Source organism: Enhydra lutris, unplaced genomic scaffold (assembly GCF_002288905.1).
Source record: "Enhydra lutris kenyoni isolate GAN:26980312 unplaced genomic scaffold, ASM228890v2 scaffoldscaffold41, whole genome shotgun sequence".
NCBI classification, from domain to species: Eukaryota; Metazoa; Chordata; class Mammalia; order Carnivora; family Mustelidae; genus Enhydra; species Enhydra lutris.
The window spans coordinates 10,679,788-10,698,699 of record NW_019154125.1 but is presented as its reverse complement, the minus strand read 5'-3'; the positions used below and the strand labels follow the sequence as shown (position 1 = coordinate 10,698,699).

Genomic DNA, 18,912 nt, shown 5'->3' with positions numbered 1-18,912 from the left:
GACACATAAATTCGTGTTACCAGCATCTACCAGTGAGTGTCTGTGAGCTACCCATAGTCTATCATAGACCTGGTGCTCTCTGCTTTGTGCATCGTGATCTCTCCCACTTTCTGCATTCTAGCTCTGTGTGATCTTTTGTCTCCAGCAGACCTCTCTGTGCCTGCATTTTTTAGGCTGTGTTTGTCACTCTTTGCTGCCCACAGTGAGTGGAGCATGGACAGGAAGGAGGGGCAGTACATCTGTAAGAGAAGAAGTGGATATGGAGGGCTGGGCAGACTGGTTTGGGAAAAGTTCTGTTCATGGGTTGCTTTTTACTCCACGTTTTGATTCAGGCAATTTCATCGTAAATTAAAATCACTCAGTTGGAAAGGGAAATCTGTTATAAGGATTCAGACGTACAGGGAAAACTGTAACACCCAGCTCCAGAAAGGCAGGAAGTGAAGTATGTTCATTCACCTCAGCAGTGGTAACTCATAAAGTTTTCCTCCATGTTCCACCATGAATGAAATTTATCCAGACTCCTTCATGTCTGGTGACTTCTGTCCTGCTACTCAGTTGCTTAGTCCATTTCAAATTCCCCAGGGAGAATCTGATCCAGCCCACCCTTTGTTTCATTAGGCCAAAGTTACTGGCTAGGCTATGGATGGTTCCTTTCCAGTGAGAGGCAGCACTTGGCCAGTCAGCTGAAACAAAAGGGTGGCCTCAGTCCTGCTCTCACACTGCAGCCTCTAGAAAGAAGTTGATTCTTTGAGAAGTCTGGGCATGCAGAGCACATGTAATTACATAACCCAGAGCCATGATACTTGCCATAGTGGGGTAGACCAGATTTCCCAGTCACAGAACTTATTGGTAGGGAGGGTAAAGTGTGCAACTTCCTGAGCTGGGACTTTAAGGGGAAAAAATGGCAAAATTGGTAAATCTGACATATTTTCATAGGTTTTTTCCACATCTGCTTTAGCCCCTTATTTGCTTAACCCCATTGAAACCCTCTCCTTTAATATTAGGCTAAGAAAATGCAATAAGCTTTTACCTGTTGCAAACACACTGAATAAACCATGGAAAAATTCAGGAGCAGAAGACAGTATTTCAGAGTTTGTGATTATTACATTTGTGGACTTAGAGATGAAAGACAAACATTAGATAGGAAAAACTATACTAAATGGGAAATGCTGAAAACATGTGTCAGAGCCAGGAGGAGTGTGTACCAGAGCCAATGCCATTATCAATCCCCTGGAGTCTGAATTAATACAGCAAAGGATTTAGGAAACTGTGGTCAAGGATGACATTAGCAAATGTAATTTGCATGGACCAGGAATGGAGAAGACTTCATTACCCATATAGATGCAGCCTTCAATTTCACAGTGGTGTAATTTTAATAGCTCCTGAGTGCTGAAAATGTTGTCAGGCTTGTGCCTAACTTATAGATTTGAATATTGTTCTTATTGTATTTAAGGCAACACAAAGTCGGATTTGTGGAACAACATTTTTGTTTTCCATCCTTGTCCACTCATAGCTATCTTGGAAATACTTTTCCTTAAAAACAAACATGAATTTTGAACAAAATGGCTAATAAAAACAGAAGAGGCGTAGATTTTTCATTTACTCCAAATTAAATACCTTTGAGGCTAAGTCTGAAGACTGCCTCTGAACTTAAGTGTTCTCAGTCTGAACCAGACATTTCTAAATGTCTTCTGCTGGAATCATTCTGCATTACACATATCACAAAACCTTATTACTTCCAAATTCAAACTCTTGTTAAAATTTGTATCACTCCAGTAGTTTTATATCAGTAGGAACACTGGTGATGTTGAGTGATTTTAAGGTAATTGAAGCATATTTATATTAACAGGCATTGTAATCTGGCAGCCAGTGAAGCAAATACAGGAGTATTGTAGCAAATAGGGATATTGAATGGCTTATCACCAAGACTGTAATAATCAAGTTACAATTAGTTACAATAATCAGTGTGTATGTTTACAGACACACAGTGGAAACCAGGTATGATGGTTCTGAGGAACCTCTCAGGATATCCACACATACCTTTGGCTCTGGAGGCAGCACAGCATGTGATTAGGAACATGGATTGTGGTACCAGACTGCCTGGTTCTGCACTTTTCACCGGGTGTCCTTGAGCAAGGCAAGGACTTTCATGGCTATATTAGTTTCCTGTGGATTCCATGATGAATTTTATAATTTATAATTGTTTTATAGTATAAAACAAGAGAAATTTATTTTTTCATGATTCAAAGAGCCAGAAGTCTGAAATCAAGGAGTCGGCAGGATAGGGTTGGTTCCTTCTGGAGGCTCTGAAGGAAAACCCATTGCCTGCCTCTGTCCTAGCTCCGGGTGGTGGCCTGTGTTCCTTGACCTGCCCTTGCATCTCCACAGTCTCTACCACCATCTTAACACGGCCCTACCCTAATCCAATATCCTCTCTTCTCCACCTTCAGTTTACATCAGCCAAGACCCTATTTCCAAATCAGGTGACCTCCTGAGGTTCCTTGTGGATATGAATTCAGGGGAGGGAGTCACACTTCAATCCAGTATAGTTGCCTCAACTGTAAAGTGTGGCTGCCAAGAATGTCTGTCTTATCGGTGGTTGTAATGGAGGTAGAGTGCTTAGAACAGTACTTTGCACCTGGTAAGCAGTGTGTATGTTTAGCTCTTCATTGGACTTGTGAGTAAAAAGACCACACTAAACTCAATAAACATAAGTTCATTTTTATTGTCATAGAATCCTTTGCAGGTACATTTATAAGACCATCACCTTTCCCCACAACACCAAATATCTCCCTCCCTCCCTTCTCCTTTCTTTACAAATGGTCCATGTTAAAAAAAAAAAAAAAAAAATAGAAGAAAGAAAAGAAAAGAAAAGAAAAGAAAAGAAAAGAAAAGAAAACCAGAAGGCACATTTTGGTGTGAAATGCTACCACAGCAATAGGAAAGGGAAAGAAAGCCAACCAGTCCACAACTTGATCTTGGGTGACAGAGGACAAAAAATTCATCAAAAAAACACATGGCTGCTGGTTGCCAAGTTACAAACTGGCAAGCCTGGCTGGGCCTAGATAACCAACTCACTTTAATTAAATTGCCTCTGATTGAGCTTCTGGCTATGACTTTTCATACTGAGTCTGGCTCTGCAGTGAGGCAGCTCAGGCCTTTGGCATAAAATTGTGGTCATCTGTGGTCAGATGACTATATTTCAAACCCAAAAGCTTGACTCACTATAGGCCTGTTTGGGTGGTGTAGGCATCAGACCTGGTTTGTGCTGATTGTAAAGCACAGATGCTACCAGTCTATATGCCCAGGGCAGCCTCTGTGGGACAAGATCAGCTCAGGTGTATTCAAGGTGTAGAGGGTACAAAGGCCTGGGCAAGCTATAAGGAAATACAGGAACACGGTGCTTTGTTGTCTTTCTCCTTCTTCCTTTTGTGTGGAAAATATTGTGGAAGTGGGGCCCTACAAGACTGCATGCAGTCCCCCACTGGCCCTGATTTCCAATGGTTTCTGGCCTTGTGTCTCCTAGTCTATGTGATGAGCAGTTCATATTAGCCATGTGCGCACTTCCTATAATCCCTCCGATCATTTCTGACTCTAGTGCCATTCAGATGAAACTGGAGTTCCTTTGAAAAGCAGATGTGGAAGGAATCCCCTGAGCCACTGGTCCAGAGGAAAGATAACCAAGTGGGCAGCACATGGAGGAGGACTTGGGTTGACTCCTTATGAATACAGGCTTCATGACTAACAAAATTTGTTCTTGAGCTGTGGATAACCACTGCTGATTTTGGTTAAAATCAATGCAGTGCCCTGAGTGGACCAGTGATTCCCACCTGCCCTTCATCTTTCCCTCCATCCTTCCCCATCTGGCTCTAGTTCCCCCAGACCCTGGCTGCTCACCATCCTCTGAACACTAGGTGTTTTCTCCTTATTAATCTTTGTATCTGTCCTTCTCCACTTCCCACCTGGACAATTTCTATTTATCTTTAAAGCACAGGTAAGGCTAGGTTTTCATGGAGTAGAGTGTTATGGGGAGACCAGGCAACCAGCTAACCATCTCTCTGCCCATCTCTCTCTCTTTCCAATCTTGTTTTCAATCATGGTGCTGCCACTGCCCTGGTGATGGTCTTCAGAACCCCATGGCCACCTTTCACCTGTGTATTGTTGAACAGGGTAGAGAATGCATCCTCTCCTCCTATCCCCTCTGCTTACACTTCTTTCTTCAAGGTCTAGTTCAAATACCACTCAGATTTGAAGTGGTCAGCTCTCCAAGGCAGAGGTGTTTTTAACTTCTTCTCTGAGACCACAGTGTTTTATAGGAAATTTTGTACCCATTTTGCTCTCTTTCACTGATCTGAGTTCCTTAGATGAAGGAACAGAGACTGTATCTCAAACACTTTCATACTTTGCACATTAGCGTAAAGTAGATGATCAGCATAAGGCTCAGAGAGAACGAACACTGTACAATGCATATTATATTTGTTAATTCATTTTATCCAGGTGGAGGATGTTGAAATCTTATCAATATTAAATATGAGATAAATAAGTCCTTTCTCTGATACGACTCTACCTGATTTATTTAACTGACCCTGTCATGCTTCTAGGCTGGTAGAAAATTAACCTGTCATACTCTGTGTGGCCTTCTCCTCAATCCCCATGGTAGTATCCATTTCTAGCTCTTAGGTACTACCAGAGTGCTGGGCTTGGGAGGATGAGGGCCTCTGCTACTGGATAACTGTTTGACATAGAATCTGTTTAATCTTTCATTTCCATGATTTGAAGTAGCCTTCCAGATCCAACAGACTCTTTTGCTCATGGCCATTCACTGGACATCAAATCTTGCAGTGGTATGGTTTCTGTCTGTCTCTCCTACTATGGGGTCCTATTTTCTCCCCAGAAGGCTAAAGAAGCCAGCCCTAATGTCATGACCTTGGCTGCTAGAAGTCTCCTTTTCTTCCCCCAACCCCAGAAGAAATATTTTTTAGTCTTGGCTGAGGGTGGGAAGAGGAGTTGACAACTCACTTTCCTGCTGCTTTTTCAAGACACCTTTTTTTCTTCCTGCCAAAGAATCCTTTTTTTGTTATTTTTGCTTCCTCCCCAAATCCTCCAAGTTCTAAATAATTAAGCTTTTTGGGGGAAAAAAAAAAAGACTTGGTCACAAATTTCCTCTGAATCGATGATATTATGAACTAGCGTGATTTGGGGGAGCAAAGATGAAAATGAGAATCAGTAGGCAGAACAACACCCAAATCAGTAGCTTAAATAAATAGAAGTTTCTATCTCTCTTTCCTAAAACAACTCAAATATAAGTAGGTTACCCAGCTAGATGTATACAGTTGTGCACTAAGAAGTTAGTGGTACCATCCAGAACATGAGGTTTCCATCTCTGGGTCCAAGATCCAGCTAGGCTATTTTCCAGCCAGCAGGGAGAAGGAAGCAGAATTCAGGGTAAACACATCTAAGGTGATGGACCTGGAGTTAAACAGACTACCTCTGCTCATTCCCTTTGTCCTGAAGTGAATACGGCCACTCCTAGCTTCATGACAGGCAAGGTATGCCCAGGAGATGGCTGCCATGAGCTTATCTAAAACCCCTGTGAAAGATGTGATTCTATTATTAAAAGGAGAAGTAGAGAATTAATACCAGAGCCCAGTCAGCGGTCTGCCCCATACAAGAAAAAATAAAACGGCTTAAAACCTCAAATATTGTCCAATTATGTTGGCAACAAAACTATTCTGATTACACTTTAAGGATGAATAAATGAGATTCAGAGAACATGAATAATTTATCTAGGGTCATACAAGTAGCAAATAAGTAAATGGTGGAGTTAAGACCCAATCCTAAATCTGTTTGACTTCAAAACCTATATGTTTCCCTATACTCTACTAGTTATTGATGCATTTAGTGAGTAAATTTTTTTATCTTTCCAATGTCCATGGTTAACTAGCACCTTTTATTTTTTTCTCATATTAATCTATATATGAAAAATGTAATCATTTGACCTCTGTTTTAATGTTTTTTTCTTTATAATTATATAATTTAATTTATGACAGTGTATAAAATATCAGTTGATTCTCAGGATACTAAAGCTTGAAAAACATTGTTAGCTTCACTGCTCTGTGTTAGGTAGAGATGTCATGAATTCATGTCACTTGATACACGAAGTGTCTTGTTTGGTCATGGGTGATAGCTCAAATTGTGTTCAGAAGAAAAGGAAGGCAACAGATCAATATCAATAAACCCTATGCTCTACCATATGATGCTTTTTTATATGCAAAAGACATACTGCCTACAGCCCAGAGCAATTTAGAAATGCCTCTGGTTCTCTGAAAGCAAGCAGCATCTTTATGCAGATTTCCAACCCCCAAGAATTGGAGCATGTCTCCACGCTTTGCTTCCTGCCCTGCCCTTGCTTTTCTCCTGATCCACCTTCTGGTTTCCCTGTGCCACGGTACCTCCTTTGGCTTCTACATGTGGACGTTCTGCTAACATTCTGCCCTGAAACTCTTCTCATGCTGAGTGTTCTCTTTTAGAAACACATCCATTCCCATTTCTTCAATAATTTGAAAAACTTCCAAATTCATATATCCAGCCATGACTTCTCCTGGCATTTTATAATAATGACACCATATGTCATTAGAGAAATGCAAATTAAAAACAATAATGAGGTACCACTATACACCTATTAGAATGGCCAAAATCCAGAACATACACACCATCAAATTCTGTGGGGGGAAGGATGAATAGGAGGATTTTTGGGCAGTGATACTATTTTGCATGATATCATAACGGTGGATACATGTAAGTTATACATTCTTCCAAACTCACAGAATGTCTAACACCAAAAGTCAACCATGCAGTAAACTAATGGACATTCTGTAATTGTAATGTGTCAATGTAATCATTTGTTTTAACAAATGTTGATAATAGGGGAGGCTCTACCTGTGTGGGCCCAGGCAGTATATGAGAAATCTTTGTGCCTTCCCCTCAACGTTGCTATGAACCTAAAACTGCTGTAGAAAACTAAATATTGGGGCACCTGGGTAGCTCAGTTGGTTAAGCATCTTCCGTTGGTTCAGGACATGATACCAGGGTCCTGGGATGGAGTCCTGCATCAGACTCCAAGCTCAGTAGGGAGTCTGCTTCTCCCTCTGCCTGCCACTCCCGTGCTTGTGCTCTCTCTCTCTCCATCAAATGAATAAATACAATCTTTAAAAAAAAATTTAAAAAGAAAAAGAAAATCTTAGCAAAATGAGAAGGGGAAGGAAAGATAATGGACACCAGTGGTAACATTCAGATACGAAGTAATCTACATGTTCTCTGATACATAAAGAATGTATTTAAAGACTTGGAGCTGAAGGGCTTTATCATTTAGGATGATCAATCTTGGGACAATTGACAGCAATCCCAAGAATGACATGGGCCTGCCACGGCAGACAGATAAGAAAGACCCAATTTTGGGTGGCTGTTTGCTCTGGGTGGTTTGAAGCCTGGAAAGGATAAACCTAGGGTGGGGGAAATGAAAAATAAGGGTTAAACAGCAAGGGTGAACATGATTAAAAGGACTGGTAGATTAAAACTAGGGATCTGGGAATTATTTGAACCTCCCCATACTAAGAAGAGTGATAGCAAAAAATAAACCTTATTTTCCCAACAGGGAAACTGAACCCCAGACAAGGGGACTAGCTTCAAGACTCCGGAAGCCAATGGTTTAAAAAGAGTAACCACAATTTAAAAAAAAAAAAAAAAAAAAAAACTTTTTATAATAAATTCTCATTTCCCAAGACAACACACTCACTTCTGTTTATGACCACGTCATTTCCCAAGACTCACAGAGCTTAATAATGAAACAATAATTGAGTTACATTCAGTAAGGAAAGCAATTGCAATTTGAGGGAATTTTTTTTCTATTTCCACTGTTACGCTCTGGTTTATTTGATAGGTAAGCTATGTACAAACCATGAGAAGGAAACTTCTTGGCCCTCTAAGAACAGACAGTTACTTGCCAATCAGACTGAGTCTTAGCCAGCAGGGACCAAGCATCCAGCCCATTTTAAGGATAAAGCCTTCTAAACTGCTATGCTTCTATCTACTTAAAGAAAAGGAATTTATTCCAAAGTGGTGTGTTTGACTTTGGCTTAGCCTAGGCAATGAGTGTCCAGTAGGTTTTGAGTGTCCAGTGGATTTAGACTCTTAGATCATCATGTTTTTGCCACTAGAACTCCCATTCATTCTTTCTTTCAACAAGAATATATTGAGTACCTAGTCATCCCTACTTATATTCCCTTGTATATTTGCATGTCTGCCATTTGTATATTCCCTGTGCATCCCTGCCTGTGTGGAAGTTACACACCAGTCCATCCTCTTTCCCTGGGTGTCTCTGACCTGAGCCCTAAGATTCCCACTCAGTGGCTGTTTTTCTTGCCCTGGAGCTCCCTCAGTTGTCCTTGCACTACTGCTGTGCTTTCTTCTCTCAAACTTGCATGAACGCTTTAACTATGAGTGAATGGAATTCTTTCTCTTAAGCCCTCAAAAGCTAGCCTTTATTTTCACTGCAATCCCTTCAGTTTAGGAACACAGTTCCTTTGGGGAGTGGCCTAGAGACTCCCAGGACAGCCAGTGTCTGTGGTGTGTATTTTGTTTCCCACCTCAGGGGGATTTCTGACCCTCAGAGGTTCAGTTGACTTTATACTCTCTTCTTTTCAGAATCTTAATGACAGAATTTTGGAGTTGTGATCATTCAGCCAAGGGCTCCATTACTTCTCATATTTCGCTGAAGGAACTTGAAAGTCCCTCTCCATGCCACCTACCCTGATAGTTCAGGGTTCCAAAGGTAGATTTTAACCAAAGGAGATAATGTTTATAAAATACTTAACGTCTGACATGTAGTAGATATTTAATAAATAATAGCTATTATAGCTAATATGTAATTATGATAACTAGTGTGTAGATTAAACTGTAAAGGTGATCCTAACTTCCTAGCTGTGTATAACAATGGCAATGCTGACAACAATAGTAAATTATGGCTATAAATGTATTTCCAAATCTTTAAGTCCTAAACTTTTAGTTATCTTTTCTTAAAACGTTACTAATTTAAAAAATAGACTCTCTTTAAAAAAAAAAAAAAAAAAAAACTCTCTATATTCTAAACTCCTTAGTGCCAAATATAAGTGCCAAAAGATAAAACCAACTTCCGTTCATTCAGTTATTCACTTATTAAACACTTGCTTTGTTCTTACTTTCTTTCAACTTAATCCCATCTGAATCTCTCTTCAGTCCCCCATAGGGCTCTGTAGCTTTGCTCCTGTCCTGACTGGCATGCATGTCTTCAGAGACTCCACTTGGGAGTAGAAGTCAACATCAGCATCTCTCTGATGTCCTTCTACTGTGTATAATGTTATGAATACAAAGGATCTGGGGTGGGAGGGGTGCAGCCTGCAGGAGCTTTGTCCCAGTTCCATCCCCACTGTGTCAGCATTGATTGTCTTCTGAGTCTTAGAAGGAGATAGACTGACCCCAGGACTGGGTAGATCATCTGTGAGAGAGGAAATGAGATGAGACATTTAACAAGACAGTGTTGGAAGAAGTGCAGTCTAGATTCTTAGTCACTTAGACAGTTGATTACAAAAAGGAATGGGATTTTTGAGGAAATAAAAATGTTTTAAACATTCATTAATAATCAAAGAAATGCAAATAGAATTACTGATGAGATGTCATTATCACTTTCAAAATGGTAATAATTTAAAAAATAATAACTCAAAACCTTGGTAAGCACTCAGGGGGAAGAACATGTGTTTGCACTGCGTCGAGACTTCAAAATCATCCCAGTGTTCTAGAGGATGGTTGGCAGTGAGCAGCACATGCATGCAGTCTTAGTTCTAAGAATTTATTCTATGAATATTATCTAAATGTTATCAAAAGGTTTCTATATAAAGGTATCCATTACTTGAGGAAAATCATAATGAGTGTCAGAGTCGTTTCAGCTGCCGTAACATGATGCCACACCCTGGCTGGTTTAAACAACAGACATTATTTCTCATAGTTCTAAAGGCTGAAAAGTCCAAGATCAGAGACCCAGCAAGCTAGGTTTCATTCTGAGGCCTCTTCTCTTGACACGTTGGCAGCAGCCATGTTGCTGTGTGATCATATGATCTCTTCCTTGTGCATTCAGAAAGAGAGAGCAAGCTCTCAGGTATCTCTTCTTGTAAGGACACTAATCCCATCATGGGGACTGCACCTTCATGACCTCATCTAACCTTAATGACCCATATCCAAATACCATCACATATATTAAAAAAAAAATAAGTATAAAAACACAGTTCCAACACTTCGGAGCTCAGTGAAATATATTGGACACTGCATTAGTCCACCAGGGCTGCTGTGACAAAATGCCACACCCTGTGTGGCTTGAACAACAGACATTTCTTTCTCACAGTTCTGGAGGCTAGGAAGTCCAAGATCAAGGTGCAGATGATTTGATTCCTGGTGAGGACTTTCTTCCTGGCTTGCAGATGGCCACCTTCTTACATCTTCACATGGCCTTTCCTCTGTGCACGCGTGCGTGCGCACACACACACACACAGTTCTCCTTTAAGGATATGAATCGTATCAGATCCTACCAGAGGCCCCATTCTTATGACCTCATTTAACCTTAATTACCTCCTAGAGACCCCATCTCTCAGTACAACCACAACTGGGAGTTAACACTTTAGCATACAAAGTTTGAGGAGATGCAAACATTCAGTCCAAAGCCTTCCACCCCGACCCTCCAAAACTCTTCTCACATGCAAAATACATTCATTCCATCACAACATCCTCCTGCCCAAAATCTTAAGACATTTCAACAAAAAGTCCCAAGTCCAAAGTCTCATCTAAATATCTCTAAGTCAGATATGCATGAGGCTTGAGGTATGATTCATCCTCAAGGTGAATTCCTCTCCAGCTGTGAATCTGTGAAAGCAGATAGCTGTGGTTCTTCCAAAATATGATAGATCAGGCAGAGGATAGACTTTCCCATTCTAGAAGGGAGAAGTAAGAAAGAAGGAAAGTGTTCAAACCACAGTCCAAAACTGAGCAAGGTAAATTCCATTAGATCTTGAGGCTGGAGAATAATCCTCTTTGGTCCTATCCTCTGCCTTTCAGGCTCCCCCAGCTCTCTGGGAAGGCTCTGCCCATGTGGCTATCATTGTAATAATCAGTGAATCCACACTGACATAATCACAGGGCTTATATTAAAGTTCACATTTACTGTTAATTAGCTTTAAAAAAAGATCTTATTTATTTGAGAGAGACAGCACATGAGTGGGGGAGAGGAATAGAGGGAGAGGTAGAAGTAGATTCCTTGCTGAGCAGGGAGTCTAACACAGGGCTCAGTCTCAGGACCTTGAGGTCATGACCTGAGCCAAAGGCAGATACTTAACAGACTGAGTCACCCAGGTGCTCTTACAATCTATAGCTTTATAACACATATCACCATTATGGTATCGTACAGAATAATATCACTGCCCTAAATATTCCCTATGTTCCACCTATTTATCCCTCCTTTTTACAAACCACAAATAACCACTGCTCTCTATAGAGTCTCTAGTTTTGCCTTTCAGAACATCATATTGTTGGAATAGTACAATATGTAGCCTTTTCAGATAGACTTGTTTTCACCTAGTAATATACATTTAAGTGTCCTCCTTGTCTTTTCATTGGTTGCTTCCTAGTTTTGGCAGTTATGAATAGAACTGCTATAAATATCCACATGCAGGTTCTTGCATGGAAAAATGTTTTGAATCTATCTGGGTAAATACCAAGGAGCTTGATTGCTGTGTTGTATGGTAAGAGTATGTTTAGCTTTGTAAGAAATCACCAGATTGTTTTCCAGAGTGGTTACACCAGTTTGCATTCCTGCCAGCAATGAATGGGAGCTCCTGATGTGCAAAAGGGACATATGAATGGCAATTCTGTAAGGGTTAAGAATGTCATAGGCAGAAGCTAGGCTCTGGAGTCAAAAGTCCTGAGTTCTAGTCATACCCGTACCACAGGGACAACTCTAGGAGGAAGGCGATTGCAGGCTGTCTTGGACACACAGTGGTGAGAAGTGAGACGTGCATGCAAATGTATGCACCGTGCCTGCTGCACACATAATAAACAGTCAATAAACACTAATAATAACAATAATTATTACATATGCATTTGCATCCTGAAATTTGGGGAAAAAAAGGCAATGACTGTAAACTGAATATTAAATATTCTGATTCCTATCTTACCTTTTTGGGTATTTTATAATTAAAAAAAAATTATATTCTTTTTGGAGTAAGGAAAAAAACTCCTTTATATTAAAGAAAAAATCCTATAGTCTTGTACAGTAACTTAAAATAAACGATTCCCATGTGTCCCAGCTAATTAATCCCAGCTCTCACTTATTCTTGAGCTCCCTGATTGCACCTCTCAGCTTTTTTTGCTGGCTCCGTTTCTCTTGCTCTTGATGCCTGTATGACATTTCTCCTTGGTAGCTGAGCAGGCACAACACATTTACCAGCTCCAAAACGGATTTCTTGAATTTTCACAGAGACCTATTGCCCCAGAAGTGCCCCACTTTCAGCGAGGGACTGAAGATCCCTGCCAGAGAGGACCAGGAGTTACCGTGTCCTCCTTTGGCTCTGCTTTTGCTTTCACATGGCACACCCAACTTGTCATCAACTCCAGTTAGATCAATCTTAACAACACCCCACTCAGCCTCTTTTCACCGTCTTGACTTCAAACACCCTAGTCCAAGTCACCATCTTATATCACCTGGACCACTTGTACTGGTCTTCCTGCTCAACTATCTCCTCCACACTGTAGCCACAGTATTCCTATAAAAGCCAGGTCATATTTTCTGTGCTCAAAGGCGCCTGGGTGGCTCAGTGGGTTAAAGCCTCTGCCTTCGGCTCAGGTCATGATCCCGGGGTCCTGGGATCGAGCCCCACATCGGACTCTCTGCTCGGCGGGGAGCCTGCTTCTCCCTCTCTCTCTCTGCTTGCCTCTCTGCCTACTTGTGATCTCTCTCTCTCTCTCTGTCAAATAAATGAATAAAATCTTTAAAAAGAAAAAAAAAGCCAACTACTGGGGGGAACAAACCATAAAACCATATCACAATGGCTTCCCATCTGAAATGTGAATTTCCCAAATGACATGCAAAGTCCTTAAAGGCTTGCACAATCCTCTCAGCCTTCCGTGCAACCAGCCTCTGACAGTTCTCATTACTCTGGCCCTCCCTCATGGTTCTCCAGCCTTGTGGTCCACTGTCTGTTGTCTGTACCAGTGTGCTGGGAATGCATAAGTTTTCCTAGAAAGCCCTTACTCCAGCTGGCTTACTCCTTTGCTTTCTCTAGTGTCCACTCAGCTCTCATCTTTGCTGATCACCCTATCTAAAATAGTACATGTGAGCTTGCATGTGTATGTGCGTGCACACACACACACACACACACACACACACACACACACCAGACCCTTTGACCCCTATCTTTTTTCCCCCTTTGATAGCCTCTAGCTTTTACATTTTTATTTGGGGATTATACCAATTTTGTTCATTGTTGCGTTCCATGCACCTAACGGTATCTGGTATATACTGTTGAAGTGAGGACACAGAGGAGGGCCTGCAGGAGGACTCAGGGCCAGGTTGATGTGGAGGAGACTCTTCTGATGTTCAATAGCAGTGGACACAATCTGAGACAGATCTTTAGGGAAGCAGAGAGGGCAAGGGGGAGTGGGAGAAGAGAATATGGTGTGCCTTCCCCCAGATGTCACAGGCAGAGCATAATATGCGGGAAGGGATGAAAGAATATCCTGGTCCCATCTATTTGTGGTCAGTTGTACTTGTAGACAAACTGAATGGACTGGTCATCTCTTGACTTTGTGGCTTCTAGAACTGAAGGTTTCTTCATCCTAATCCCTTGAAAGGATTTCTTCTATCCATCAGGCATATTATTAATATTGGATGTGTAAATTTTCCTCTCTTCTTCAAACTGAGATATACAAAGCGAATTCCTCCAACAACCATTGAAACTAATGAGCATTCTGGGAAGTTTCTGGGCATCAGAAAGACTTTGTTGAACTTTGAGTCCAGATTGAAGAGATTTGGATTCCATTTTTAACTTCAGTAGTGACTCAGAGCTTGGTTCTTTGAACCAGTCACTCAATCTTTTAGCTCCAAACTTCTTGATTTGAAACATAAGAATGAGAACTGCCACATTCACCATGCAGGGCACTAAGGAGATTCCTCTTTACTCACTGTGTTCTGGATTTCTGGGAGGAGATTCCCTAGGGTGAGCTGAGTGCAGACCTACAGAAGGAGAGTTAAGACATCTTCCTGTCTGGAGAGAATTGCATGAAGTCCAAGCCAAGAGTGTAAGGTTAAGGCAAGGGCATCATTTGGAGACCAAGGCCAAGAAAAATTGCCTAAGTATTGCTGTTGTCTTTTTCCTCCTTCCCTTCCCCTCACCAATATTTTTAAGCCAAAGAGGAGAAATCGAGTTAATATGAATAATGAGGAGAGTTCTGAAAGTGAAAATGTGCCTCCAAGTGGCAAATGAAGACTGAGGTTCATCAAGTGGTTATTGTAGATGGGAAGATGGAAGGGCTGTGACCTGGAAGCTTTCCTGGAATTATTTGGGAGTATGACCCCTTTTCCTGCCACGTCCCAAACTGCTTGACCCCAAACTTGCCCTGGGACTCCTCAAAGGATTTTTATTTAATGTTGGATTTTATAACATACATTTTGAAAATATTTTTCCAACATTATTAGCTCTTTTGACTTTCAGAATTCCTTACTTAGAGTGAAAAGCATTATTGTTCTCATTTTTCTGATGAAGAAACCATGTCTGAGAACTTAAATGTCCTTCTTGGACTCATACAGCCAACAGGTGACAGAGTCAAGTGGAACCCTGGATCCTCCAACTCTAAGTCCCCTATTCCTTAACATGACCTGACTAACTAACCACTCAAAGAAATGGTACTGAAACTCCTCAGTCTCTTTTATGCCTCCATTCACCTTGCTTTCTCTGCCAGATGGAAGATCTAGCCTCTCTGCAGTTCCCAATTACAAGCACAGTGCTTTAACCTTTCTCTTATGAGCCAGAGAGCTACTGGGCTACTCTGAGGGACCAGAATTAGACTACTAACATTGTTTTCTTTCTTCCTACTTACCCCTACCTAAGATCTGATGGAGAGAGCCTGGAAGTCTCTTCCTGGGACACTTGTCATCCTTCACCTGAAGCCCAGTTTCTAATAATGCTTTTAATCTTTCCTTTTCTTGGCATACAATACTATATATGCTTTCTAAAGAGCTGATTCATCCCCACCAAAGAGCATTCATCCTCTGTTCTGTAATTTAATTTCTGTCATTTGACATTCATACATATGTGTGATTGCTGCTACTAACAACATAGCTCAGGACTAGCAGATATGTCAGCCAAGTTTGAAAGTCAAATTGCATTACACACAGCTTTTCCCTCCATGTCTCTCATTCAGTGATGAATATTTTATTGTATATCAAAATAATATATAACAATGAAAGTACCTTGTGTTTATACAAAGCCCTTTAACTTCACAAAGTACTCATATATTTACCCTGCTTCATTTATTTTCAGGGTTTTTGGCATGTTTCATAGGGGCACCTGCATGTAAATAATTTAAATGCTCTCATACAAGTAGATATATGTATTAGCATTTTTAAAACTTAATATTCCTTCACACAGGCTAAAGTTTTATTTCCTTTTTTCTCTGCTTTTTCCAGACTCATTGCTATCTCTGTTAATTTAAAATACATATAAAATGTTACAATGACCAAGGTAGGCAGGCTGTAATTTCAGAATAGGTGGCCTTGGGCAATGTTAGTCCATACTGACTTGTGAGCCATTCTTTTCCATATGCCACTTTACAGTCATGTCTCAGAAGAGACATAAAGACAGGCCTTCTGGAACCTAGAATTGGCAAAAGAAGGTAGTATTTTTAAGGTATGGTTAAGGCGCTGAGACATAACAGCAAAGTGATCTTTCTGTTAATTATGTCTGAAATCACTTAGTATCAATCCTGGATCATAGGCACACACTAAAGATTGGTTAAATACAAATCTGAAACACTTGACTGATGTCACCTTTGGCCTAAAACTTCTCTCTTGTTATGTAATTCCTACCCAGTATTGAAAGCCTTTCTCCACTTCTATCTTCACTTCCTTATCCTTCCCAGATTCCTTTGGTGCAATTTGTTTCTCTCTATGTAGTCATTTCATTCACAATCTTTGTTGATTGATAAGTATGGTTCTTTTTTTTTTTAAGATTTTATTTATTTATTTGACACAGAGAGAGAGAGATCACAAGTAGGCAGAGAGGCAGACAGAGAGAGAGGGGGGAAGCAGGCTCCCTGCTGAGCAGAGAGCCAGATGTGGGGCTTGATCCCAGGACCCTGAGATCATGACCTGAGCTGAAGGCAGAGGCTTAACACACTGAGCCAACCAGGCTCCCCGCTAAGTGTGGTTCTTAAGTCATTGTCAAAACAAGCAATACCTCCACTTTCATGAAGCTCATATCCTGGTCAGGAACTATTTGGTTATAATAAAGTGAAACTAACTCAAACTGATGAAAGGACCAAGTCATACCATTCAAGAATGTGAGTATGGTCAATATCCCTAAAGAGCTAAATCTGAAACTGGGAAGACATTAGAGATAAAGCTTTCCCCCTTTGCCCCTTTTGCTAGAACCTAATGGGATTTTGTGTCTTTTGTTGTTGTTGTCATTCACCAAAACATCATTGTTCTCTCTGTAGACTGGCTTTGTCCACTCAAGTTAGACATAGTCAAGATGGTTGCCTCAGCCTTACTTTATGTGACCTTCCAGTTGAGTCTCTGAATACCTGGTTCTCATGATTGTCCCCATTCATCCAGTGGGCTGACTCTATTCCTAGACCAAGTGCATGATGCCACTCATGTGGCTTATGGATTGACAATTTCAAATTGCCATTTGAGTTTTAAGCTTTGGGACTTCCTTCATAATAGGTTTTGTTCTTTTCAACTGTCTGACATATCCATCATACTAAACATTAGTTGAAGATGCACCAGAAAATGTCCACAGAGACCTATAAAAAGGCGAAATAAACTTAATGTGACAACTCTTGTGATACTTATTTCATAACCGTATTGACTACTTTTGTTTTGTCCATGGAATTACACATCACTAAATTGCACCATTTGACTTGATATAATCTAATATATAAGAATGTGAGTGGGAAACTTAAACCACTTTAGTAACTATGGAAAATTACTTATTAATTCTTATTATCCCCTGGATCAGGGAAATTATCTGAAAAGTTAACTTTCTTTTTTCTAAGATTATCAAGTGGCATGATGCTCTTTTTATCCACTAAAATATGAATAGCATTTAAGTTAATATACATTTTCAAGGTCATTTTAAAATTTCATAATTCTTTTAGAGAAAGTGTCTTATGTTTCTGATGGTTTGACTAGAGAGTTATTATGGATATATTAAAAGTGTTAATGTTAGAGACAGCTTAAGGATAACTACATGTGAATCAAAGAACCCACTTTTTTTTTTTCAGAGAGAATGCAGCACGTTGGTTTCCACACATAAAACCAAAATTATCTCTCTTCCAACAATAACGTGACAGAATGACTCACATATATTGTAAAGAAATGCATAGATCCCGAGAAATGTCTACAAAAATGGGTCATCTGACTCTCCCTTTTTTATTTGCTTTTTCACACTCTGTCTCTGGATGCCCTGATTCTGTATCTTTGGATGTCTAATTTAGAGCTTCATAAGAGACTTTTCTCTAAGAGCACTAGATGAGTGCCCTAACTCCTGTGAAGATACCTCAACTCACCTGGAATGAGCCTGACCCAGATCTCAGTTCATCTAGTATATCTTTCTGGGTTCTACTAACTATGGATTCTCCTAAATTAAAAAAGATTGTTAATGGGTATAATTTCATCATTTTTACTTTCTAATATCTAAATACATCCTTTGACTTCTGATCACACTGTTTGAAATGGCCAAAATATAGTATCAACAACAAAAGTCAATTTTAGGTTGTTCAATTAAAATAGAAATGAAAACAGGACTTAGTACATACTAGGTGACCCATGACAATAAATGATCTTTTCCCTTAAGACAATTCAAACCTTGTTATCGGGCACTGTGACAACAAATTGGTAATATGCCACTTTCGGTGGTCATCATAATTCATTCTTAATTCTGGGAGAATGATATATTCATAGATTCCACAATATTTATTGAGAAGACTGTGGCAGTTTTAAGGATCCAACAGAGAACCAGATATACCCGTAAGAAGCTATAGGAATTAGAATAAGAATAGATATAGGTACAGTTATAAGTATAAGTATAGGTGTAGACATAGGTATGGTCCATTTCTGTTACTGGCTCCCACCAATGCTATCATTTTCTGATGTTATCCAGACCTCTAGAAATAATCCGCATTCATTTCAGGTCAAGATAAATGGAGTCAGAGACAGTTTTCAGCTGCTGAATATTAAAGAGGATGTTGAATTTCAAATTGTGTTTAAGTAAGAACTGGCTCTGCTGCAAGGTTTTATAGGGAGTGTTGTCTTCATTGCCACTCTTAACCTGTTATCTCTTTTTAGACATTAAATAACATTGAATGAGATCAGTAGTTATGGAGCTAGGAAAGAAAGGGTCCTATAGACCCATTATCTTTGGAAAATAATAAGTGGCTATTTCTTACTAATGATTTAGAAGCTTGATGATTTGGAAGAAAATCCACAAATGAGTTTAAAAAATCAAGACCTACATCTCTAAACCATGAAACAAGTCCATTAACCTTTATTTGATTTTAATACAGTAGCCTGGGAAGATCAGAATGAGGATGAACTCATTGTTCTAACACGATGGA

General features: G+C 40.1%; 1 protein-coding gene across 1 annotated transcript in view; it reads left to right on the top strand.

Moving 5' to 3' along the window:
- Nucleotides 1-18,912, top strand: part of LOC111155455 (XK related 4) — a 425,560-nt gene that overhangs the window by 141,917 nt on the left and 264,731 nt on the right. The gene's annotated exons all lie outside the window — the stretch shown is intronic.